This window comes from Ailuropoda melanoleuca, chromosome 4 (genome assembly GCF_002007445.2).
Source record: "Ailuropoda melanoleuca isolate Jingjing chromosome 4, ASM200744v2, whole genome shotgun sequence".
In the NCBI taxonomy this organism is placed as follows: Eukaryota; Metazoa; Chordata; class Mammalia; order Carnivora; family Ursidae; genus Ailuropoda; species Ailuropoda melanoleuca.
This window is the reverse complement of record NC_048221.1, coordinates 30,974,637-31,001,703: the sequence shown is the minus strand read 5'-3', so window position 1 is coordinate 31,001,703 and position 27,067 is coordinate 30,974,637. Positions and strand designations below refer to the sequence as shown.

Below are 27,067 nucleotides of genomic sequence, written 5' to 3'. Positions count from 1 at the left end.
TTATTGTTTTTGGTGAGCGACATCAGTCACCTGGAGAAGTACCAAGTCCTTAAAATATAGACTGTAGTCCTTTGATATATGACATAGTGAATCCCCGTCTCATCCCGGTCCTTGCATTGCCTCACAGACTCAGACATGAAGTCCAGAGTCATGCTTTTCAAACTTTAGAGTCTAGGAATCACTTGAAGATCTTATTAAAAGGAAGATTCTAATTTGGTAGGTCTAAGGGTAGGGCCTTCAACCTGCATTTCTAACAAGCTCTGGGTGATGTCTTTTTGAGGACCACCTCTGAGGATTATGGTGGTAGAGGTCCTAGAGGGCATGCCCAGGTAAGAGGTGTTCAAGAGGACCTCTGCACTTGGGGGCGGGCTGGAGGTTAGAAGGAAAGGCTTGCGTCCAGGGGAAGTTGAGAAAGCTACACTGTGCTATGTGGATTGTCCTTGTTCCTTGTTACCAGGTCATTTCCCTGTTGCCATCCCGTGTTCTCCAGTAAACATGGTCTGAGTCACTGCTCTCTAGACTCTTCTAACTACATACTCCCTCAGTAGAAAATGTTTGGACACAGACTGCCAAACCATGTTCATTTACTTATCAATAAATTATATACATATACTCCTATGATTAGCTAAAACAGGCAGTACTGGCTTTGCATGGCAGTGTGGGACTATAAAAATAACCATGCAAGCTGAAACTTTGCAAAGTGATCTTAATAAGCAGTGGGAAAAATTACAATTGTATCAGGACCATTAAAAATTTTTTTCAACATAGTAAAAACTCTTACTGTTGGTTATAAATGCATAGGGAAATCAGAAAAATAGTAAAACTAATATTCAGTACACTCCAATTTAAGACATGAGAAGCATTGACCATGAAAATGGTTTTTGTTTTGTTTTGTTTTTTGGTCAAAATCTTATCAAGAGTAGTTTGAACAATGCTTGTCTTCCCTTTCTTGTTTTATAACTAGGATACAGAGCAAGCATCTTTTTTATAACTTGGCAAATTGTCACACTCCTTTCTAATCTGGATTCAGTTTCCATTTTATGTTCTATGATTTCATGAAATATTTCCAAGAGCTCCTTAATTTTTTTTTTTTTAAGATTTATGTATTTGTTTTAGAAAGCAAGCGAGCATGAGCAATGGGGGGAGGGACAGAGAGAGAATCTCAAGCAGACTCTGTGCTGAGTGCAGAGCTTGGCAGGGGGCTAAATCCCACCACCCTAAGATCATCACCTGAGCCAAAGCCAAGAGTTGGAGGCTTGAGTGACTGAGCCACCCAGGCGCCCCTCCAAGAGCTCCTTTAGGGAGAACTTTTTTGTTGTGTGTCACTTCCTCTCCAACATAAATCTTCATCCTTTTTGTCACAACCACTTTTCTATTGATGTTGATAAGTTCACCTTCATTAAATCCCTCTAGTGGCATATCCATAATCAACTCCATGGCCAGCTATTCCTTCTTTAATAATTCCATTGATATTCTCTTTGTATTTCATTTCCAGCATGATCACTTGAAGTTTCTTTGCTACACTTTGAATGTTGGGCCAGTTCAGTCATATGGGGGTATCACTGGGAGACAAACAGGCAACACACCTCCATGCCTTGCTGTCTGTGCATGAACTATGTAACAAATGTGCAGGCAGTGACCAGTCACTGGCCGACTTGGAAAGAAGTACGTGATTGGTTACTGATCAAAATGTACATTTGTTATTTACATAGCAATTTGTGGGAACAGCGAAGTTTATACTTTATGCAAATTACTCACAGTTAAATACCATGCAAATTACTCACAGTTAAAATAGCATGAAAATTGAAATTTGAACCATGATGGGAGACTGACGTTATTTAACTAAACTGGGGTAACTGAAATTTGTGCATAAGAAACCGTGCAAAGTGAATACTGTCTGTATTCCAAAGCATGACATATATGTAAATCAACATTTGTGGTTTCAGTAATAGTATGCAAAATCCATACTTCAAAGAACTATCGTGATCTTTTTGTTTGAACCAATTTATGCTTAGTTTTTCTGGTTATTGCTTTTACTTTATAATGTGGGGTTCAAAGAGCCTACACCAGGAGTAGAAGATGCACCAACTCTGCCCATTTCTCATTTCCTTGTGTTTGCATGATTAGAATTATACTCTATGGAGTTTTTGTATGATCTGTTTAGGTCATTTGTCAAAGTTAGTCCAAGTAATACTAGATTTCTACAACTCCATAAATCCATTTAACCCAGCAAACTCAATAATGTGTCACAGAGTGCTTAAATTTAATATTAAGTATGCCCACCATCAACTGTCCCATGTTGTGACACTCCCACCCTTTTCTCAGGGTCCTGTCAGTGCCACTTAGAGAGGCATGCCCCATGCCCAGCTGACAGCAAAATCAAGTGAGGGGCCCATTGCCAAGCCATATGGTAAATATCTAATAAATTTAATCCCCTAATTTTGGGTAAAAATTAAATGTAAACCTTAAATCTCTTCAATCCATTGTGGAGACCATTGGCCTAAACCTTGAGGTTGTACTTGTGTTTTGCTATGGGAAAGTCCTTTGAGGGAAGGGGGCAGTTCTTCCCTAATGCGAGCAGGGCGGTGGGCCTTGAAGGTCCTCAGTGTCAATGTTCGCAATTTAGTTTGCACAGATTTGCCTGAGGAACTTTGAAAAGAGCTAGCGGTTCCACCACAGACCCTTTAAATAAAAACCTTTGGGTGGGCATAGAAGAACGGATATATTTTCTTAGAGCCCGCAGTTGGTTCTAATGCACAGGTAGGATTGGGATCTACAGCCTCAAGGAGAAGAAAGTCAGTCTTGAGCAAGGTCTCCCCTCTCCTGCCAATTTCGAAGGACCCTAGTTCATATACATATACATACACATTTACGTGTGTGTATATGTGTGTGTATGTGTATGTATGTGTGTGTGTGTGTGTATATATATATATATATTTGTATGTGTTTAGAAGAGTCGACTCCCCCTCTGACAAATAGCCTTTGTACTGCCTCCTTAGTTACACATATTTGCCAAGGAGGGGGCCTCCTGCAGTCACGTAAACACTAGTAGAAGAAAGTTTGTCAAGCACGCTGTCATTGCTGATGGCTCTGCCCTCCGAGGATGACGCTCTGATTTTAGTGGAGTCCTCCAAATGCTGAGAGAGGCCTAGGCTTCCTCACAGTGTTCCTAGCTCTTCACTTGGAGCTTGTTCTGCAGTTAAAAACAAAAGCACTCACTAGACATCCCCCTGGATAATAGCTGGCACGGAGACCGGACACTAAAAGACCGTGCTACCCATCTGGAAGTCCTGAAACACACAAGGCCCAGTTAGTCCCCAAAGGATGGGGGCTGGAGATCATCCAAGAAAGACAGAGTTGCTTTCCAAACACACAAGTCCAAAGAGGTTAGGTGAGCTGTGGAAGGCCTTACAAGAGCTAGGCTCTTGGTTCCCGATTCCCCACCTACTTTGTGGTCTGAAACCAACTGCCATGGGAACAACCAGGGAGTTGATTAAAACTCAGATTCCTAGGCTCCACCTGAAGCAGGTTGAATGATCATGGGGTGGCAGGGAGGCTGGGAGTCTGCATTTTCAACGAGCTTCCCAGATACATGCTCATTAAGGCAAACTCAAGTGGGAGAATCATTGTCCTGGCTTAAGCTGCCATTATGCAATATTCTTCCACTTCACACCGCTTTTTCATAATGTTCTAGAAACTGAAGAATAAATGCAAAGCATCTGTAGTACTCTTACCGGGTTGAGATTTATATTTTGAATACAGGCCCCAAAGAATGCTCATTTCTTTTTGGTAAGAGGAACAGTCTCTTAAGAAATATTTGTAGAAAGGGCAGAGTTATTCCTAATATGTACGAGTAAGTTTAGAAGTTCCTTAAACTATAATGGGCACTTTGATGGGCCGTTATGTCCCCTGGCCAGCCACGCTTTGCACAATTTAGAAATGCGGAAGCCCTCTGATTCCAAAGCAGTCCAATCTGGGATCAAATCTTGCCTATGCTGCTTATTAGTTGTGTGAAATTAGACAAGTTATTTAAACTGAGTCTTAGTTTTCACATTAACAACTGAGGCTAGTTATATCAATCTTGAAGGGCTATGGGGAAGATTAAATCGAAAAATAAATTCAAAGAACTCAATTTCCATTTTAGAAATAGTTTTGCTATTTTGGGGGCAATCAGATCATATTTCAGATGTATCGGTAAAGCCAACTGCAGAAAACCTTAGGTGAACCCTTTCAAAGGGGGACAAAGACTTTCAAAAACCAGCCCCTTGCACAAAGCCTCAGCTCTGCGCTTGACATCATTACACAGTAATAATGTGGTAAGAGGGGCAAAGAAACAAAGGATGATGTCTCCTGCGCACACCCATAGTTCACGAGCACAGGTGAGGGGCAGGTAGCGGTCCTGAGCCCTTTGCTTTTGTTTGTCCCTTTATAGTTTCCAATATGGTGTTCTGTTTTATCCTTGTTGTAGCCTGTGCGTAGATCTGCTGTGATTGTCCCCATCCCCTCCCATTCCACAGGTAAGTAAACTGAGACTTGGGGTGGGGGGTGGGGGTTCTGACTTGATCCTTGTAGCTAATACACTGAGTTCTGCCCTCGCTGCCTCTTTCTACCAGTGAAACAATCCAAGAACACAGAACCTTGTGGCTGATGGCCAGGTGTGTACCTTGGAGTTGTGATGGATTACTTCTCTTACACCCAGTAGCTTTGCATGCTTTGTGTCCGGGGACAAGGTCTGACCTGCTCTGACTCCCGAAATGAGCCATGATGTGGAAGGCGGCGCTGGGATGGACTTCTTGGCGTTCTCTTTGTTCGCTCTGTCCGCCTTGGCATTTTCATTCCATTACACGTCAAGTTTGTAAAAGCACATACCACTGGCTACAGCTCATCTCCTTAGTGCTGAATTGAAAATAATTAAAGCACATGTAAAGTCAGCAGATCTGTCTTCCAAGTGTTTAAAAAAAAATGGGTGTCTTGTTGAAATTGAATTAACTGCTGGAATCAAGAATGCGGTAACTATTTTAAGGAATTCACTTAGACTTTTTTTTTTAATCTGTTTTTTTAATATGTAAAATCAGCCTAGGGCTGCTTACCTACCTCACAGCAGAATCCTGTGGCTTTAATGAGTGAATATTTGGTGAGTGCCAGCTATGGTCAACAGCATCAGGATCATTATTATTTTTATCAGTCCTATCATTTTTTATTATTATCATCACATACAGTTCCTTATGTAATAACTGTACTTCCAGGACACAGAAACATTTTTCTTTAATAAGCTCCCAAACTTTTTCTTCTCCTCCTCCTCCCAACTACCTTTCCATTTCTGTTGCTCTGGGATTTGGCAACCCAGTTTAATTTATGATGAGAAGACACTCTGGAAAATTGAAACGAGATAACACGAGTTGATTGGGGGAAAAAATAACTTCATCTTAACTCTTGAAGGCAGAAGACATCAGGTTTCCTAATTCCTTCCTTTCGTCCTTGAAAATAGAACATCAGCCACGGAGCGCACCTGTGCCGAGTTCTAAAATGAATCTGTGGCAGCCGTTGCTGGAGGAGCAATTAGACAATTAAAGTTAAATTTCACCTGCAGAGGCAGACTGCAAAAAAAAAAAAAAAAAGCCACAAAAAAAAACCGCACACAAAAAAACACCGGGCGGTTTGACCTTCCACACTTTGGGATGAGGTAAATAATCCGTGGGAGATGGAATGATGTCATGAATTTGGTATTGGCAGGGAAGTCAGGCAGTGGTGTGGTTCCTGGCCGACCTCCACGGCTTGGGGGACGTTGGTCATGCACATAATTCAACTGGTTTTTTGTCTGCTTCTCCGCTGTGATGTAGGCATAGCTCGCTTTCCCTTCCTTCTTCTAGAGTTGTAAATAGTCAAGAAAATCATCCAGTCTGTCACCCTGCTGGGGTTTTTTTTTGCAGGGAGCTTACCATAGCTGGAAAGAGCTTTTCGACTTATTTTGTTAATTTTTGTTTTCCCCACTCCCCTCCCTGCCACCACCCCAACCGTGACTTCTGCAGAGAGAGACCTTCTCATCTGCCCGGCTCATCTCTCGACTCGTTTCCCGTATCAGCCCCTGGTGTGTAACAAGTGCTCAATAAACATTTGTTGCATAAATGTGTTAAAAATGCTTTTGACACCTAAGGCACAAATCACAAACCAACAGCCCAGAGGCCAAATTTGGCTTGCTAAGCTTATTTCTGGGGTTTTTCTTTGTTGTTGTTGGCTTGCACAGTATTGTTAAAAATATTGAATTAGTGGCCAGCATTTAAATATGGTGAGCCTTCCTACAGGAGACCACATTTCTGGCTTCTCTTAAAATTCAATCAGAAGATCTGAAACACAGGACCAACCTTAGGAGAGGAAGAACAGCTTTGGACCCTGGTTCTCCAGGTGTCCTCAGATCAACGTCATCAGTATCACCTGGGAACTTGTTAGAAATGCAGATTCTGGTCCTTTCCCCTTTCCTGACCTATGGAATCATCCGGCAACTTTTATTTTAGAACGAGTTCTCCGGGTGATTCTGACGGACCCAAAAGCTGGAGAGCCACTCACCGCCCTTGGAGCATGAAGAGAGTGACTGGTTGGCCTTGAAAACAGAATGCCTGGGTCTGGCTTTACCGTTTCCTAAGCTGCGTGGGGACAGACACGTTACCTGGTCTCAGTGTGCCTCCGTCTGCTCACACATAACATGAGGGTGATACCAGGACCTCCCCCTGGGGTTAGGAGTACCCGAGTCTTGGTAATAGCCTAACAAGTGTCACGGGTTGTTCACATGGCCGTGGTTGGCTGAGGGTGAACAGCCTGTCGCTCTGAGATACAGCCTTCGCTGGATCTCCACCTTATTAGGAAACTGCCCAGCATGCTGACTTCCTTCATGTCACTGGCTGGGCCCCCATGGGCATTCAGGTTGTCATTCTTGACAGGAACCCACTTTTTCACTAGCAGCCATTGCTGATTCCTCTGCTTTCTCATCAGAGTTGTACTGTGTATTGTGTGCCTACGGTGTACCAAGCAGCAAGCGAGGCGCAGTTTATCCTTTTGTCGTAGCAGGGCTACGAAGTTGATATTGTTATGTTCACTTTGACAGATGAAGAGCTGGCAGTTCAGAGAGGTTAAGTAATTTGTCTAAAGCCACACAGCTGCTAAGTGGCAGAGCAGGAATCCAACCCAGGTATTGAACTCGAGAGTCCATTCTGTTATCTGTGTTCCCCCAAATGGGATACATGCCACAGCAGTTTAGAAATGATTTTACATGGATTTACGGTGAGTTGTTTGTAGGTGGTAAGGAAGGTAGTTTCAGTTGGTGGACAAGTTCTGCATTAAATAAAAATAAAGTGTAGGGGCGCCTGGGTGACTCAGTTGGTTGGGTGTCTGCCTTCGGCTCAGGTCATGATCCCAGGGTCCTGGGATCGAGCCCCACGTTGGGCTCCCTGCTCGGTGGAGAGCCTGCTTCTCCCTCTCCCTCTGCCTGCTGCTCTGCCTACTTGTGCTCTCTCTGTCTCTCTGTCAAGTAAATAAATAAAATCTTAATAAAATATAGTACATAGTGAAAAAGCTAGTATGTTTTACACTCTTCCACAAACATGAGAGGAAAGCACTAATAGGTCACTTAAGGGGTGCTAGTCAGTCTTTTTTCTTTTAACTGAAATTCCAGTTTACTAATCTTTAAGATTGTATGTTTTAGTTACATGAATTGAAGATGTATTTTCATGGATGGCATTGGGAGAAAGGGAAGGGAAATCCTATACTTTCATTGGCACTTAAAAATCAGAGCATCTGAAGATGTTTTTCTTTATATTGAAACATAATTGAATTAAATGCCAAAACTTTTTCTTTAATCATTTCTGATGGAACTCTTACTGAAATGGTTTGTCAGGGATAACCAGCACAGGTTCTGACCCAAAGTAGGTGTTTAGTCAAGGTTCGCTGACCTAAGTGCTTCATGTACTCCCTGGTCTTTTCAAATGATGTGTCATTTAGTCTGATTTTAATCATTCAAGGTTACTAGCTAATAGCACCTCTCCATTACTTGTAATCTCGCTTTTTTTTTTTTTCTTAAGCAAAATGACAGTCACAGCCTTGTGGCCTTTGCTGGACAAGTGTGTCAAAACTTATTTTTTCCAGTGTATTTTCTATTTATAATAAGTAAAAATAGTTTCTATATATAACAATTATGTAAAACTGCTTTTTCAAATAGGTTTATTTTAACTGAAAAAAGGAGCCAGTTAAAACTATGCTGAATAAATGATATTAAAGGTAGTCTGTGAATAGGACCTCTGTCATGGAGGGGAGAGGGAAATGACAAATAGGGAAACAGCTGCTCATGCCATTCTAAGGAGAGAAGACACCAATGTCCGCCTTTCTGCCCGGACAGCATCCTTAAGGCCTCTGCTTAGACTTTAGAGGGAATCTGCTGCCAGTTCCTTCTCTCTCCATTCTGGCAGTAGCTGGCCATCCATGTTACCCTAAAGTTGCACCTGACAGCAGAGGCCTGGTAAAAAAAAATCAAGCCATGACCGAGGAAAGGTAGAGAGGGTGAGACTTAACTCATGTCAGTGAGCCTAGTCAGCGTTTTAGGAATAGGAGTTTGGATCCTCTTCTCCAGGAGCAGAGACCATGGCCCTGTGACTCAGTGACTCACTCTACACTAGTACCAACCACAAGTTGGAGTTTAAATAGACAGAGGGATCCCAACAGGGAAACAGTGTTGGAGGAAGGGTGGCAGGCACATGAATTATGGGTATGGTCTTGCTGCTTCTTGGAATGACATGCCCCAAATCTCTGAGAAAAAGAAAAGGACAACCTCAGGAATGTTCTCCCAGAAATTGTGCAGCTGGCCTGGTGAGTGAAGTCTTTGGGATAGATCTAGGGAGACCTGGGTTGGTTTCCTGGGTCTCCATTACCAGCATTTTGACCTGGGACAAGTATTTAACCTCTCATTATCTATAAAAATGGGAATGGTGTATTAGATAATTAAGCTGACAGGAGCAAAGATGTCACACAGAACCTGGTATGCAGGTAGAGTTGGTGAGAATGCTAGCTTAAGTTCTTCCCACCTCAAACTCAGAAAGGTAGCGTGTTGCCCTGGGACCACCATTTAATCACGTATCATGGTTCTCAAGAGAAACCTATCTCTCCCTCTATACCTACATCTCTGTCTGTATCTGTATCTATAGGTAGAGATAGGGATTGATGCAGATTTATCTTAAGGATTTATTTTAGATTTGTTTTAAGGGATTGATTCAGGCAAATGTGTATGCCAGCAAGTCCAGAATCTGCAGGGTAGGCTGGCAAGCCAGAGACCCAGGGAGGAGTTGGAGTGAAGAGTTCAGAGGCAGTCTGCTGACTGAATTCCCTCTTCTTCCAAGGACATCAGTCTTTTAAGGCCTTCAACTGCTCGGATGAAGCCCACCCACATCATGGAAGGTAATTTGCTTTATTCAAAGTCTTCTGATTTAAATGAAAATCTCATCTTAAAAATACCTTTACGGAAACATATAATGTCATACCATATAATGTCCAGGTACCACGACCCCACCAGATTGACACACAAAATTAACCATCCCAGATAGTGTTCCCTGTCATTGGGTGACCACTGGTGGAACTCTATTGATTTTCTTCCACGTTAAACAGAATTCTTTCTATTGCTAGGGGCAGAACACTAATTCAAACTGGTTTAAGAAAAAAAAAAAAGGTGGGGGGTGATGGGGAGGAACCACTGACTCAGTAGCTCAAACTCTCAGGGGTTTCTAGCTTCTAGATCAGGGTTCCATATAGTATGAGGACCTCGCTCCATTCCCATCCTTCTGTGCAGGATAGACGGCTGCCAGCTACTCTTAGCTTAAAAGCTTTCACAGAGTCTCTTCTCAGAATTTCCAACTTAAGTCCTGGGCCTCAATCTCATTGGCCCGTTTGGGTCATGTGCCTATCCCTGAACCAATCACCGCAACAAGGGGAATGAATGTGTGGATTGGCTTAGACCAGGTCCTGGGGCCTCCCCTGGGGCTGAGCTTCCACATCTCGCAAACCAAGTGGCCGGAAGCACTGAGAAAGAGCGATTTCCCCTGGGAAATCACTTCGCCATTTTCAAAAAGAGGAGGACAGCTTGCTGGAGGGGCTGAAACATCACAGATCTGCTCCAGCTTCGCACACCCGACTCGCTTCTTCCTGCCTGCGCCATTGCTCTCCTTTTTTCTCTTTGTCTTTTTTCTCATCAGGGCATACACTTTCTATCCCTTTAAAAACCTGGTTCTTTGTTTCCTAATTTTGAAACTCCCAATTCATCTAAGAAAGCAGATGCTTCAGAAGCAGGCTGCCTGAGAGAGCAGTTTTGAGCCTGATCCTGTTCTCATGATCATTGCCCAGGGACAGACAGTCGGGTACCAGCTGATCCTTCAGTGCTTATGTTCCTGGTGTGGGAGGATGGAACTCAGAGTAACTGAGTCCTAACTCATGCTGTAGGAAGACAAGTTAAGCTTGCTGTGGCTTCTCTTGTCCACTTAGCCAGAGGTCTAGAGTAAAGAGTTTAGAATGGAGACATGGGACTTACCTATGAATTATAGCAGTCGGGAAGAAATGCCCTGTTAGAAAGATCAAAGATTAGGGGGAAAGCTGCTTACAAATACTTTTTTAAGGTCATAATTGTGTGTGTGTGTGTGTGTGTGTGTATGTATGTATTTACATATATATACATATTTTAAATCAGCTTCATTGAGATAATTCACAGACCAGACTATTCAGTCACTTAAAGTAGACAATTCTTTGTTTTTTAGTATTTTCACAGGGTTGTGAAACATCACTAAAATCTAATTTAGAACATTTTCTTCACCCCTAAAAATAAACCCCATAGGGATTAGCAGTCGTTCTCCATCTTCCTCCAAGCCTCTGGCAACCACTAATCCACTTTCTATCCCCAGAGATTTGCACACTCTGGACACTTCATATAAACAGAGTCAGACCATCTGTAGGCTTTTGTGATTGGCTTCTTGCACTTAGTGTGATGTTTTCAAGGTTCATCCACACTGCTGTATGTATCAGTGCGCCCTTTCTTTTCATTGCCAATTCTTCTTCCGTTATGTGGATACAGCGCAGCTGATGGGCATTTGGACTCTGCCCACTCTTTGGCTATTTATTGTAAATAATGCTGTGAAACGTTTGTGTACACATTTTTGTATATATGGATGTTTTCATTTTTCTTGCATATATGCCTAGGAAAGGAGTGACACTCCTGGGTCAGAGGGTAACTTTGTGCTTAAATTTGGAGAACTGCCAAACTGTTTTCCAAAGTGGCTGCACCAATTAGGTTCCCATCAGCTATATGTTAGGGTTCCAGTTTCTCCACATCTTCATTAACATTTATTATCGTCTATCTTTTTGATTATAGCCATTCTGGTAGATGGCAAGTGGTGGCTCATAGTACCTTTGATTGGCCTTTGTCTAGCAGCTAGTGACATTGAGTGTCCTTTCATGGGCTCATTGACCATTTGTGTATCTTCTCTGGAAAAATATCTTTTACCCATTTTTTCATCGGGTTGTCATTTTATTTTTGAGTTGTAAATATTTTTTTATATATTCTGGCTGCAAACACTTCTGACATTGGTTCTTTGCGTCCTTTGAGGCCTGGACTTTTAACAGCTTCTGGGTTAATGAGAATATTTTTTATTCAAGCCTGAGGGGAAACTTAAGGGATAGACTAAGCTGTAATTGATAACTTTGCCAGTGGTTTGGGTGTGTCATTTAAAGATGTCTCTGAACCTGCTTCTTTATTCCGTCCAAATTTTTTTTCTTGAAAAAATGTCGAAATACTGAAATGAAAGGATAGCACAAAGAGTATCTCTATACCTTCCCTTAGATTCACCAATCATGGACATTTTACCACATTTGCTTTCTTGTGTGTGTGTGTGTGTGTGTGTGTGTGTGTGTGTGTAGTGTATACCTTAACAGAGCTGAATCCTTTGAAAGTAATTTGCAGACATAATGACCCTCAGCTCAAAGAACTCTAGTATATCCAGGATATGTTCCTACCTAACTACCATAACTTTCTCACATCTAATACCATATTAACTCAATAATATCTAATACATAGCCCAGATTCAGATTTCTCCAGTATTCCCCCAAATGTCCTTTCTTGCCTTAAAAAAAAATCCATGATCCATTCAAGATTCACTTGTTACCTTTGCTTGTATCATCTCCCACTCTCCTATGAGCTAGAAAATTCTCTCCCTTTCTTGTCTTTTGTGACATTGATATTTTTTGAAGCATCCGAGCTAGTTACCTTGTAGAATGACCCACACTCTGGGTTGCTGGGTTGTTTCTTTATGATTGGAATTAGGGTAGATTTTCTCGGTAAGATTATTGCACGGGTGCTGCCATGCTCTTCCCCTCCATCTGGTGGAACATGACATGAGTTTGTCCTGTAATCGGCAGTGCTTAGTTTGATCATTTGATCAAGGGGCTATATGCCAGATGTCTCCATTGTAGAGGTAACTTTTCCCCACTGTAGTTAATAAGTAATCTGTGTGAATATCTTGTTCCCTGAAACCTTTCCACCCCATCATTGTAGCATGCACAGATGAGCCTTGCTTGAATTGGTGATTACACTGGGGGTTGCAAAATGTTGATTTTTCTAATTCTACCATTCATTCTCCATCTCTTAGCTGACATTCTTCTGTTAAGAAGAGCTTTACCTTTTACTTTCTCACACTTTAAAATTTTTGCCTTTCTCCTTTTCTTCTTTTTCTTTTGAATATCATGATGAACTCGAGAATCACTTTAATCAGTGTTGTTTCCTAATTCAAAAAGTCAAGCTATTGATCCTCTCAATGGGTGTTTCTGAGTGCCTGCTGTTGCAGTAGGCATTATCGTTCAAAAAATTAAATTGGATTACCTTTAAGGTCTCTGTCAGGCCTGAATTAATTTGTGGTTCTATGACCAGTGAGTAAATTACTTCCTTGTACCTGTATTTTTGTATTTATCTCTGCCTGCCTCTAAATTATGTATTTAATTTCACTTATTTGCTGATTTTGTCTTAGTACCTTGTCAAAATGTTTTCATGGAGTTGCATTTCTATTTTATTAAAGAAGGCAAAAGCAAGTAAAGAACTTAAGGACAATCTGTATCTCTTAGTGTTCAAAGTCTAGGAGAAGTCCTCCTGTGAGGGCTCAGTGAAGCTTCCAGTGCTGTCTAAATAGGTAGCAGCTCACCTGATTGCAACCAGGTCCCCTGCGTAAAGTAAATGACCCTGTAAAGTCACGGGCATTGTATTCGATATACTTCTAACTTGCATTAACTAAGTACTTGACCATCAACCCCCTCCCCAAAATAAAAATAACACTTAAACTACCACAGGTGATCCTGCCTGCCATTCTGTTCATAAGGTTTGTGCCCAGATTATGTGTGAGACAAGAGACGTGTCTCTCTTTTATAGAACCCACTTGCTGCTTGTAGTGTGGGTTTCTCACACATGGAGATTTCACGTTTCAGATTCTGTCTTACGTAGTTAAAAATATAAAATTATACTTTGCATATGTACTCTTATTACACAATGTACGTTTTAGTCTCTGTAATATATTTATAATAATATCTCCCTGTATGGGATCATCACTTACATTGTACCTCTTTGGTAATGTGGGAGATAAGTTCACTGTGACTCAATTAATTATTTTTGCCTTGTACAATGACTTCAGAACCTAACCCCTGACTAAGATGTCTCTATTATCCTGTTCTTGCAAATCCATCTCTAGATAGTTTCAATGTCTCTTTTCCTTTCAAACTTTATTTTTTTTTCTTATGCTGATAAAAGCCACCAGCCTTGCTTAATTAATCCCACAAGAGTGCCAGTCTATCAGTTATGTCTGTGCCCTCCTAGCCTCCCCCTCATCTCTGCTCTTCCCTGGTAACTGGCAGGAGAAATGAAAACTATTAAACTGAGATACCCTTAGTGACAATTTTACAGCTGTCTTGAAAATAGCTCCTTGCTTGCAATAAAAAAAAAGCCAGTGCACAGCTGGTAAATGCAAACATATCAACTTATTGTTTTTCTGAACTGCTGCTCTTTCCCTGGGAAGGCTAGATTTAGAGCTTCTATCATTTGCGAGTCTTTGATTGCAAGCAACAGAAAGTGTTTGTTAGCTTCCATAAAAAGGAAATATGCAGAGTGCATTACAGATGCTAAAGCAAAGCAGGGAAAGCAGACCTTCGGAAGAGCAGGGCCTGAGGATCAAGGGAACAGGAACCCATGTCTGTAGGTCCACCTTCTTTGATAATTGTGCTTCTCTGCTGAAAAATCTAAAGCAAGGGAGAGAGAAATGGAAATGGTTTTGCCTGGGGTCATGTGCTTGGTTGGGGGTGGGGGGCATGGAATTTGATTGACATTCTTAACCAAAACTGGGGAGGGAGACTGCTGCCAAGGGAAACTTGAACTGCTCTTTCTAGAGGAAGGCAAAGGAGGCAGGGTAGACACATGTAGCCCTGCCCTCAATCCAGCACCACTACGCATCTTTGTAATGCATTGTCTGGGATCCTCAACACTGTAGGGTAAAGCATTCGGCCAACTTTCCACCACTAATAGCCACCAGTCCTACAGCAGACCTTGTCTCATGATCCATTTACCTGTCCCCTTCTTTTAATGTCCTCTCTCTGGGCTGTTCCACTAAGAACACTGGTAGTCATTATCAGCTCTATAGGCAAGAAATATGAAAGAGAAGAGAGCAACAGACAAAGAAAGAAGAAAAATGGCTGTGAATGGGTTAAAATGGTTGACTTTCTTCTGGAGACCTCCAGCTGTCAAATATTTATTTCCAGAGACCAAAAGCTTTCTCATTAGAAATTCACTGGTTTGGTCACTGCTGCCTAGAGCTGTGGGTGTGTAAATGTCAACTCTTTCACTGGCAAGTCGGTGAAATTTGCTGATGACACAAATCTGCGTAGGTTTGGGAGAAGGCAGGATTGTGAGAAACTCCAGATGCGTCACAGCAAACCGTGTGAGTCACTCAGACTGGTCAATGGAGAGTCTGCGGGTTGCGTGGCGGTTGGACGGAGAAGAGAAATTAGCATATTTAGCACCAGAAGAGGAAAAAAAAAAAGACAACCTTGAGAGCAACAGTGTTATTAACTGGCCTTCTACAAAAATCATCTCAACTTCTTTCTTGAAGCTGTGTACTAAATTTGACTCTTCCCATGTCAGAGAGAAAAAGGAAAAAATAGAGCAGAGCATCAGAGCGAGACTGAGATGAAGCTCCTGGTTCCTATACTCAGAATCTATTTTTATTAATGTTGATAATAATAACAGTTAACCGTTTATTGATGACTTACTCTATTACTGAAGAGTACGGGGCACTATTATTGGGCATTTTATATATATCATTAGTCTGCTCACTAAGTACATGGGGAAATGCAGCTGACAATACTGAGGCTGTTTGATTGTCCAAGATGATCCGGCTCATAAGTGGTAAGGAAAGGGTGCAAAATAAAGACGTTACCACTCCGGCCATAGATATAGCAGGTGCCTCATTTCTTAATGCCTCGTGCACTGTTAGTGGGTGTCCTTCAGTGTGAACATGGGACGTCTGTGATAAAGAGCCCCACACTAGGGGTGTAAATATTTATTAACGTTTTCATTTAACAGATTCCTACTGAGCTGTTCCTCTGTGCTAGATATGTGCCCTTATTGCCAGAGCAGAAGCCCCATTAGCAAGGTCAACTTCTTAGTGCCCATTTTTATACGCATGGGCCACGAGCTCTTGGATGTTTCTCCGACTTGGGGGCCTCGTTGAGCTTCTCACATCCTTATTTAACCCCTTGATCAAAGGGGTAGAGTATGACAGATGTTGGTCCCTCCTCTCTGCATTTATAACTAACCTGAGTTGGGTTTTAACGCTTTTACTTAAGCATAAGGTTGGAAAAAGAGGAAGTCACAATGGGACGGGAAGAATCGGGCATTTAATAATAAGCAATGAGGAAAGAAAAGATTTCTGAGCACCTGCTAGATTTCAGAACACATTTACCATATTTAACTCTTGCAAAAATCCTGCCACGTATAAGTGAACGGCCCATTTTATTTCACTATTCAACACACGAAGTATGGAAAGTCTCGATGGTTTGCCCAATGATGCACAGACTGCAAATGCTGAAGTCAGAATTTCTCATTTGTGTCTTCTCTTTCTCTCGTCCTTGTGGGCTCCACCTTCCGGGTATATTTAGTATCTGACCACTTCAGAGGAAAGAGCCCCTCTGGTACCCACGTCGCCGTCTGAGCCACCAGCCTTTCATGCCAGAATTCTTGAACGCAGTAAGCTGAAGTCTTTGGAGCAGGCTGCAAGGCCCTTGGAGGGTCTCTGTGATTCAGAACCACAATTGTAACCTCAGGGACTGCCTCTCCCCTGGTCTCTCCCATCACTCACTGCACTCCAGCCATCTGGCCTCCAGCTGTTCCTTGAACACCTGAGCTGAGTTCCTTCCCCGGGACTTGGCACTTGAAGTTCTCTCTGCCTGGAATGTTCTTCCGTATAGCCTTTGCTTACATCCTTCATGTCATCTTCCCAGTGAGACTGGCTCTGTCCAGACTATTAAAAATTATAGCTGTACCATAGGCCCAGGCTCAGGGTGGTGAGGTAGGCAGGAACAGCTAGGTGCCTTCTGTGACCTTTTCTCCTGATGTCACTTCCATGGCTATGTGACATTATATGGCCAAAGGCAAAGGGAAGGCCATCTGGGTCTACAATCACAAAGAAGTAAATTCTGCAACAACGCAAAACAGCTTGCCGTGGGTCCTTCCCCAGAGCCTCCCGATCAGAGGCCTACCCACCAGCACCTGATTTCAGGTTGGTGACCGCCAAGCAGAGAACACAGGAAAGGCCCCCTGGACTTTGACCTACAGAACTGTGCGACAACGAACGAGTGTTATTTTCGGCTGCTGAGCCTGTGGCGAGTTGCTGGAGCACAGCGAACAGTGATGGCACATAGAATTCATCTCTCCTGGCAGATTTGATCACTGAGCAGCGCCTGCCCGCACAGCTGTGTCGAGAAGGGTTTGGAGACTCCACGATGGTTTAGGGTACCTGACAGGAGCCGTGTGTCAGCGCATATCCAGTCTGGGCTCTTCCCCCCAACCTCCAAACTGGAATAGTGTGGTCACACGGGCTTCGTGGAGTTGTTGGGCTGGGGCCAGAAACAGAGAACACGGTGCCATTAATGAAAGCCCAGAGAATAACAAATCGAGAATGTAAGTATCTCTAATCTGTTCGAGCTGCCATGATGAAATACAGACTGGGTGGCTGATAAGCAGCAGAAATTTCTTTCTCACAGTCTTGGAGGCTGGAAAGGTGAAGGGACCTTGGGATCCAGGTGCTAGCAGATTGCGTGTCTGATGAGAGCCGGCTTCCAGGTTCATAGATCGCTGTCTTCGTGCTCAGAGCACTCAGGTGTCCTTTATAAGGGTGCTCATGCCATTCATGAGGGCTCCACCCTCATGTCTGAATCACCTGCCAAAGACCTCACCTCCTTATACTATCACGCTGAAGGTCAGGGTTTCAGGACATTCCTGGGGTGGGGGGGGGCACTGATGTCCAGTCTTTAGCAAAGACTAGAATGTAAATCCTGTTAGGGCACAGATTTGTTATAATGACTGCTCTATCCTTGATGTCTAGAACAGTGCCTGGCATATAGTGGATTCTCTGTCACATTTTTTGAATTACTGATTTAGATCACAAGGGATCGGAGTTGAAGTCTGTCCTGGCAGTTAGCTGGATGTGTTGGTGCTCGAGTGGCCTGAAGTCAGATTCCATTTCTACCACTTAACCATTTCCTCCTCTCCAAGAGGGAGACAAGAGGATTTCTTTGAAGTGTGGTTGTGAGAATGAACGGAGATACTGTGCAGAAAGTGCTCAACCCAGGGCCTGGCAGCTGGTCAGATTGACTGTGTGCAAGCTATTTTAGAATTACCATATCCATCAAGGTTCTTAGTAGCAGCCGTGAGCTCAGACTGATTTAGTCAGGGAAATCTCTATTCAGAGGTTATCAGGAAGCTTACCAAATCCCCAGGAAGGCTGGAGAGTCAGATTCTGAGTGCAGACAGATCCAAAGGGAAGCATTCTTTTGAGTCAGAGAACCAGAAGCACACTGGAAAATCGGTCCACAGGAATATGGAGGCCAACACCACGTGTGGTTGTGGCTTCACTCACGTACCTCAGGGTGCGTGACCTGGATACCGCCTCCACCCCTCCGCCCTACCCCTCTGCCCCACTCCTCCACCCTAGAAACCCATGTTGCCGCTGTTGAAAGACTCACACGATCCCCCATCCCTGCTCCTTTGTGTCATTAGATCCACATTCTAGTCCATAGTCTAGTCTAGATAAGTACGTGTGATGGGCCAGGCCTGCAAGTGAGGTTTTGACTTTCCACCCTCTCTAGTGTGAAACAGGCTGCATTTTGCATTTATAAAGCAAGGATTCTCCAAACGTAAAAAGAGCTGAAGTGCCAGGCAGCACTCCTCACCCCACCCCTCAAAACCACAAAACTCCCTACATTGATCGTTAAATTGCAAATTTGGGGTCAGAAATACTGTTTCAAGAGGGCAGGGGAAGCTGTAGGATCTAGTCTCAGGATGATTCATGGGAGCCTTAAATAGATCTGGAGGGGGGTGTCTTTTTTTCCATTGAACACTGGCTTTCAACTTGACCTCTTATGATTAATTCTGCACCAGGGTCATGCATAATTAAAGGGTCACTTACGTCTAACCTCAGAATACGGTTGCAGCAGGAAGGACCTGTAAGTATGAGCTTTATCTGAGCCCAGGTCCAGAGCTCTCGGCCTTCATGCTCTGGTAGGACCTGCAGAGTCCCGTGACGGGGCCAAGGGTGACTCATTCTATGGTTATAAAGTTAAGCATTGACTGTCATTCTTTTTCGGCGGTTTTCATACCTGAGAACACCTTCTAAAAGGTAATCCTATGTTAACAGGTAACATTTATCTACTGCTTGCCATTTTGTATCCACTGGCTAAATGCTTTAAGTTATACCTGGTCTCACTTATTTCTTCCTTCTGTGAAGTGTGGTGTAATTATGCCTATTTTATAGACCAGGAAACTGAGGCTTCGGGAACACGTCAACCAGGTCGTAGGTGGTGGAATTTGGACTTGAATCGAGGTGTGCCCGACACCAAAGCATATGGTCTTTAGCACAAATTTATGTGAACCTTATGGATGGTGAGCACTAAAAGCCCTTTGCAGGGCAAGCTGTGCTCTTCATGGGTTAGCATTAGGGAGGGTCCATTTTGGTGAAGTCTGGCATAAAGACTATGGAAAATTCACAGACGCCCTTTTAGATTTGGGGTGGGATTTAGGAATTTTTGGGTCTCTGGGTCTTTCCTCAAGGTTTTGCTTGCAGATGAAATTTCTGTCTTTTTTTTTTTAACGTAGTAGCAATATGAGAGAACATATAATTTTTTCTGTAATCAAGATAATGAACTGAGCTGCCTATATTTATTTCCATTAGCACAGTGATTACATATAATTAGAACCAAGGCATCATCATCAGAAAAGGTCAGATAACAAAAAACATAGGATGGAACAGATGAATTATCTTTTCATGGAAAAGATTTGTGCAGGCCCATCTAGAAGGAATGCCCGTGTCCCTCCCTCCTGCCAGCGCCCATGCTCCATGCTACCATTTCCTTTTCCACCACATTTCACCTTTAAACATACTATCTTTTTTTTTAATTATATTTCTTTTCTGTCCTCCTCCTTTTAAAATGTAAGCTCCTTGAGGGCAGGAGGTTTCATTTCCTTCCGTGATACGTCTCAGATGTCAGGAGTCTTCCTGCATCATAGGTGCTCAGTAAATATTTGTGGAACGAATGGGCGATTGTAATACCTGGTGGTAGAAGTAGAATAAGGTGAGAGGAAATTCTTTAAAATGATGGCATCTGTTTGCACGACTGTTTCAGTTATCAATTGCCGCGAGACAAACCACCTCACAGTGCAGTGGCTTAGAGCAGTCGCAGATTCGTGGCCTACCTACGATTCCGTGGTCAGGAATTTGGGCAGGGTTCAGCTTGTCTCACTTGCGTCTGCCCCCCTGTAGCGCTGGCTGGGGCCGTCGAGCTGGTTTTGGGGAATCCCAGCTGGCCTCTCATGTCGCTGGACACTGACTCTTGCCGGGGCACCTTAGTTTTCTCTTATGGCCTGTCTGTGCACACGGCCCTTTCTCATCTTGCAAGGGCCTTTCTCCGCATGTGGCCTCTCTCTCTCTCCAGCCTGATAGTCTGGACTTCTTCATGTATCCGGATTCCCCGTGGGGAAGTGGACGCTGCCAGGCCTCTCAAGACCTCAGTTCCAACCTCCCAGAATGTCCCTTCTGCTGCCGTCTGTGCTGAAAGCCAGTCTGTCCCAGAGCCAGCCCAGACTTGAGGGCTGGGGACACGGAGTTTGGCTGTTGGTGGAAGGAGCACGTGAAATCGCAAGAAGAGTGCGGATGGAGGGGCGGGGACTCCTTTTGTGTTCTGGGTTGTTCTGGTCTTTTTTACCAGTTTAGTTTATTGTGGTAAAATGCATGTAACGTAAGATTTATCGTTTTAGTCATTTTTAAGTGTACAGCTTGCTGGCACCGAGTGCGTTCACACTGCTGTGCGGCCACCCCTGCCCCATCCATCTCCAGAACTTTCTACACCTCCCCAGATGGAAACTTTGTCCTCATTGACCAATAACCCTCCCATTCCCCTCTCTCCCCCAGCGCCTGGTAACCACCATTCTGTTTTCTGGCCCTATTAATTGGACTACTCTAGATGTAACCTATCTCGATACTTCTGCATGGAATGATACAGTATTTGTCTTTTTGTGATGGGCTTCTTTCCCTTGGCATAATGCCCTCGATGATCATCCTTGTTGTAGTGTGGGTCAGAATTCTGTTTCTTTTTTTTTTTTAAAGGTATTATTTATTTGAGAGAGCTAACAAGAACGAGAGCGAGCAGGAGTAGGGGGAGGGGCAGAAGGGGAGGGAGGAGAAGACTCCCCAGGGAGCAGTGATTCGGATGTGTGGCTCCTTCCGGAACTCCAGGATCATGACCTGAGCCGAAGGCAGACGCTTAGCCAGCTGAGCCGCCCAGACGCCCCAGAATTCTGTTTCTTTTTAAGGCTGACTACACTCCTTTGTCTGTAGGTGCCGCATTTTGTTTTTCCATTTATCCTCCAATGGGCACTTGAGTTGCTCCCACGTTGGGGCTATTGTGAATAAGGCTACTATGAACAAGTGTGTACAGATACCTGTTGGAGTCCCTGCTTGCAGTTCTTGTGGATGTAAACCCAGGTGCGGAATTGCCGAATTGCAGAGTAATTCTATGTTTAATTCTTTGAGGAAACTCCATACTGCTTTCCACAGCAACTGCACGATTTCACAGAGAAGGAGCTTTTTGAAATACTGTATTACACCATAATATAATCTCATTTCCTTTATAACCTATATTCACCACTTTTATGAGGAATTGTTTTTAACTTCTTTTTTTTCTCCTTCTGAAATATAATGCACATTTTTTCTTTGCTTTGAAAGCCTTCCTTTTTTTTTTTTTTTAAGATTTTATTTATTTGAGCAAGAGAGTGTGTGAGAGAGCACATGAGAAGGGGCAGAGGGAGAGGGAGAAGCAGGCTCTCCGATCAGCAGGGAGCTAGAAGTGGGGCTCGATTCCAGGACCCTAAGATCATGACCTGGGGGAAGGCAGACACTTAACCGACTGAGCCACCCAGGTGCCCCAAAAGTCTTCCTTTCTTTTTCCACATGTATTTCTGGTCCTGGAGACCTTCATTGTGTCAGGTTTTCTACCCTTTCTAGGTAACTCCTCCCTTCAGTGAAGGAAAGATCTCTTCCAAGTTCAGCTAAATGGCAAGGGGCACTTACCCCACGGTTTCTGCTCTCTGCCTTGCTTAAACTCTGCGGCTTGCACAGATTTCTGGGCAAGGGCAGCATCATTTCCCTGAAAAGCTTTGGAGAACTGCCCCAGAAGACAGCTCTGAAGTACCTTCAACTTCCCAGCATTTGCCAGCCCTCTGTGACTAATCTGAAAATGAATCTTTTGAGAAAAAAAAAAAAAGAGAGAGAGAGAAAGAGAAAAGCACCCTCCCAAGACAAATAATGAGAAATTGCTAAAAATAATAGATGCTTTCTTGTTTCTCTTCCTAAAGGCCATATTTTTGGCTGGCTTTAACCATTATTCATTCCCCTGGGGCACATTTTGATTTTGCTGAAAGATTGTATAGTAAAGGGGAATAGCTTGTAATTTGGGCTACAAATTGTTTGTGACATTCCTGTATCTTGTTCAATGGTTCTCATCTCAGTTGTGGCCTGAGAAGAGCTTTTTCTTTCACAGGCATTGTTTGAAAGCAGGTAATGGCCCTCACGAACAGGCATACCTCTTCTATGAAGATGTTTATAATATAGCTCATTTCTGTATTTTTTAAAGAATGAGATTCATGATTTTACCCCTCACGTTTACAGTACTGTTCTGTACCCCCAACCCATAACAGAAGTAATTCTATTCTTCATGTTCCCGTAGCCTTCAATATTGGAAGGACACCTATAAAGGTGGGTGTGTTGGGATTTCCTGAGGCCTTTTAGAAGTAAGGACATACTTCCGTTTCTCTTTGAAGGTCAACTTTGGTTCAGTACTTTCCAGGGTCCAGCCACCCCCATAGGGATTCTGCAGGGTATTGGTAAAGACCAAGGGCCTTTTGTCTCACACGTGTAGGTTTTCCTTGATATATGCCTACTTGCTAGCCATATGCTTCAGGGCAAATTACTACATCTTTGTCAAGCTCGGTTATTACCCCTATAAAATGCAGAAGTCAGTAGTACCTATCTCAGTGATTTGAAGTGAACAGTCAAAAGTGCTTGGTACAAAGGGTGATCTAAATAATTATTCTTACTATTATTAAATGATAAATTCCCTGAGGACACAATCTTTTGGGGGGGGTACAATCTATTTCTTTTGATCTTTGAATGCGTTGTGTTTATTGATGCATAGTATTTCTTTTTTTTAAAGATTTTATTTATTTGTTTTAGAGAGAGAGAGGGCATGAGTGGAAGGAGGGGCAGAGGGGGAGAGAATCTCAGGGAGAGAGAATCTCAAGCAGACTCCACGCTGAGCTCAGAACCTGGTGCAGGGGCTTGATCTCATGACCCTGAGATCATGACCTGAGCTGAAATCAAGATTTGGACACAGGTACGCCGATACCTAGTATTTCTAAATAATCTGCTGAAAGGAATTGTTACACCAAAAACAGTGCAGGTATTGTAGAGCTCTGTATAATTAGCTTTTTTATGCCGTATTTTCAACTTTAGTAATAATGATCATAGCAACAAGTTTTTTTTAGCGTTCACTGAACTAGGTGTTTTATCTATATTAACTCATTTAATCCTTACAATAACCTCGGGAGGTAGGTATTATAATATGCCCACTTTACAAATGAGAAGAGTAAGGCCAGCTAAGAAGAGTCACTTCCTTCCCTCAGTATGTCGGTGAGTAGCATGGCCGAAATTTGAACTCACATCATCCGGCTCCCAAATCTGTCCTCTGTATGAGTTTCCCAAGTTTTTATTCTCAAGATCCCGTTAGTCTGTTAAAAGAACTTGTTTTTGAGTGGGATATGCCTATACATATTTACCATAATCAAAATTCTAACTGGAAAAAATTTTTAATTACTTAATTATTTAAAATATAAGAATAAAGAATTTGTTACATGCTATCATAAATACCATATTTTGCAAGAAACAAAAATGACTGGGCCCAATGGCATTATTTTTCAAAATCTTAACATCTAGCTTACTAAAAGACAGCTGGGTAATCCCATTGGCCCCTGCATTCAGTTTGTTGTGATATCACAGATGATTTAGTGTCTGGAAAACTTCCTTGACCATTAAAGAATGAGGCCAACATCTTAGTGTTATTATAAAATAGTTTTATCTCACAGACCCCCCTGGAAGGATTTTGGGGCTTCCTGGGAGTTTCCAGACCACACTTTGAGAAGTACTCTCTACCTTTTCCTGCTCTTCAGGTAAGAAGTAAATGAACTAGATAGAACAAGGAAGGGGAGAAGTATGAGTAGCTATTTCTAAATCACCAAATGATGGCTGGCCCAGTTGGTAGCCTATAGTCCCCTACTGTTTCTTATTTCATTTACATGATTGGCCCAAAGAAGAAATACTTTTAATATCCATTTAATAGGGAAGAACAGTCAGGCTAAAAGATCGTCTTGCTCAGAGACCCCCCCCCCCGCCCCTGACAAGGGAGCTGAGATTTGAATCCATGTCAACTGAGCCCAAGGTAGCCTGCTCATTCTGCTGTTTTCCCAGGAAGTAGTTGACACACCACATTGTTAGGCAGGCCACTGGGAGTGAGGGACCTTTATGAATCAGGACTTTGGGTTGTTAGTGACAGAAGTCCAATTCAAACTTTTTTCAACCAAAAAAAGGTAAATTTATTGCCAGCAGAACCCAGTGGTAGATTACCTTCAGGCACGACTAGATCTAGGAGCTTATCTATCACCTAACTAACAAAACCAGACCTACGTTTTCTCTCTTCATCCCTTGGCTTGTCTTCCCTTTCATTTGGCATCATTCTTAGGTGGGATTTGACCCGAACACCTCTAGGTTTTTCTAGACAGCTTGACAACCCTGCAACAAGGAAATAGATCTTTCTCAAAAGTTTCAGCTCTAGTCCTGGGGATGATGCTTCCACTTTGAACAAGAATCTGCCCATAAGCCAATCCCCGAGCCAAGGAGGAAGGGGGCTGCGAGTGGCCAGGGTTAGGACCACGAGCCAGTCTTTGGAGCCAAGCGTGAAGTGGGGTTAACCCACCTACTCTTATGTTAGCTTCCATTGCCTCATCTGAGAGTGGGGGAGGGATAGTTCCCAAATGAAAACTGGGATGTTTTTACCCAAGAAATGGGAAAAACCCATTAGGTAAAACCCCACAGATGGCCACAGTAGAGCTCATTTTTCCTAAATATACCAGTTAAGCTTATACCCTATTGATTTCTTTCCCTCCTCTTCCACATTCTATGAGGTTGTTATATGGGGTGCTGTGGTCATTTCAAAATGTTCTTTGGCCCTCTGCTGTCCTGAAGACACATGGGACATACACACAAAATGCTCTAAAAATAGGTACCAAGCAACAAAGTAGCACACAGAAATGAACTTAGAGTCCAGGTTACATGTCTGTGAGCCAAGAGTTTCTGCAGCGGATCACAAAAGACACAAATTGGGGACAGGGCAGCACCTTTGATGTACAAATTACTGAGGAATGGGCACATGGTGGCCTTTGTTCTGCAAGAGTGTTCTGAAGAAGTCCACTTCTCTCTTCCTGGGAGACAGTGGGTTGAAGTTGAAAGAATATGCGTTAGAAGTGAGGCATTCCACAAAAGCTGGGCTCCCCTCCTCCTTCCCTCGTCATCCAGTGCTGGGATTTGCATTCTGGCCAAAGTCTGCACGTCCAAGTCCAAGTAGAATTTGAGAAGCACGCCATCCCTGTTCTTTCCATTTTGCTGCCCTCACACGTAGAATGTGTACATTTTCCGACAACTGGTGTCCAGGTAACTGCTCAGTCCTGCGCCCTGATGAGCAGTTTGTTGGGATGGTTGTTGTCACTGGAAAGAGGTGTAATTCAGGAGAGCGAATGATTGGTTGTTGTTGCCACCGGAGAGCCCGGCACGGCTTCTACTTGTAAATGCCATGACCTCAATTTTGGGACTGGATACAGGTAAATTGCAATGTAGTATTAAAACTCTTTTTTAAACAAGATTTTTTTTTTTAGCAACTTACGGTTTCTATTTAAAGAGTATTTAAAAAATATTTCAAGCACTTCATATGTTATGACTGAGCATTATTATTAACTGCTGTGATGCATTTGTTTAAAAAGAGAAGGGAAAATGTAGCTTGTGTTTCGTGAAGCTTGTTTAGTTGTTAGCCAAGCGTTAGGAATCCAGATATTGTTCCATTTATTTCAAGCGTCGAAAACAGCCACTCTGAATTAGTCTTTACTTGAAGATTTTGCTTTGAAATGTTCAGGGATTGTTTTCTCCAAAGCTCCCTTTTCCAACCCAAACATGCACAGATCGAAATTTCTTGCTCAGACAATTGTAATGCTCACTCACTCCAGTGCAAAAAATGGAAGAAACTGGCACTTCTACAACCAGTTGGAAGCTTTTAGCTCCAGGTTTTTTTGGTTTGATACTTAAAACTGTACTACGTGCATTGGCCTGAGCCCTGCTTTCACTCTGAGTCCTGAATGGTCAGCAGTAAGGACTAACTAGCTTGGACTTTCCATTCACAACTTGCTTTTTGATGGCGCATTGTGGGGGCATTTTTTTTTCCAGTTTCCACTTCTTCCCTCACCCCCAGTTTTGATAGAGAAAAGTCTCCATACTGTAATTAGTAGAACTCCACCTGGTAAAGCGGAGACCCATTTCTCTTCATTAGGAGAGAAGTGCTTTCAATATCATTGCATTAGTCAGCTCGGGCTGCCGTAACAAAGTTCCACAGACTGGGTGAGTCCCACAGATTTATTCTCTCACAGTTCTAGAGACTAGAAGTTCAAGGTCAGGGTGCCAGCAGGGTTCGTGTCTGGTAAGACCTCTTTTCTTGGCTTGTAGACTACCACCTTCTTGCTGTGTCTACACCTGCCCTTTCCTCTGTGTGCGGGGGGCGGGGAGAGAGAAAATGAGAGAGAGGGAGAGAAAGAGATATCTCTGGTGTTTCTCTCTCTCTCTCTCTCTCTCTTTAAGATTTTCATTATTTGAGAGAGAGCAAGAGGGAGAGAGATCACAGAGGGAGAGGGAGAGGGAGAGGGAGAAGCAGACTCCCTGCTGAGCAGGGAGCCCGATGCAGGGCTCCATCCCAGGACCCAGAATTCATGACCTGAGCTGAAGGCAGCCACTTAACCAGCTGAGCCACCCAGGCGCCCCTCTTCCTCTTCTAGTAAGGACACTAGCCCTTTGGGATTAGTGTCCTACCTAATGAGCTCCTTAGAGACCCCATCTCCAAATACAGTCACAGTGTGGGGTTAGGGCTGCAA

General features: G+C 43.2%; 1 protein-coding gene across 3 annotated transcripts in view; it reads left to right on the top strand.

The window, feature by feature from the left end:
* Positions 1-27,067, top strand: part of PRICKLE2 (prickle planar cell polarity protein 2) — a 314,648-nt gene that overhangs the window by 97,492 nt on the left and 190,089 nt on the right. Inside the window, exon 2 of one of the 3 annotated variants that reach the window (XM_034658596.1) lies at positions 4,469-4,517. The exons of the other annotated variants lie outside the window; for them this stretch is intronic. The gene's annotated coding sequence lies outside the window, so the exon portion shown is untranslated. The remainder of the gene's footprint in view (positions 1-4,468; positions 4,518-27,067) is intronic. 3 annotated transcript variants of the gene reach the window in all.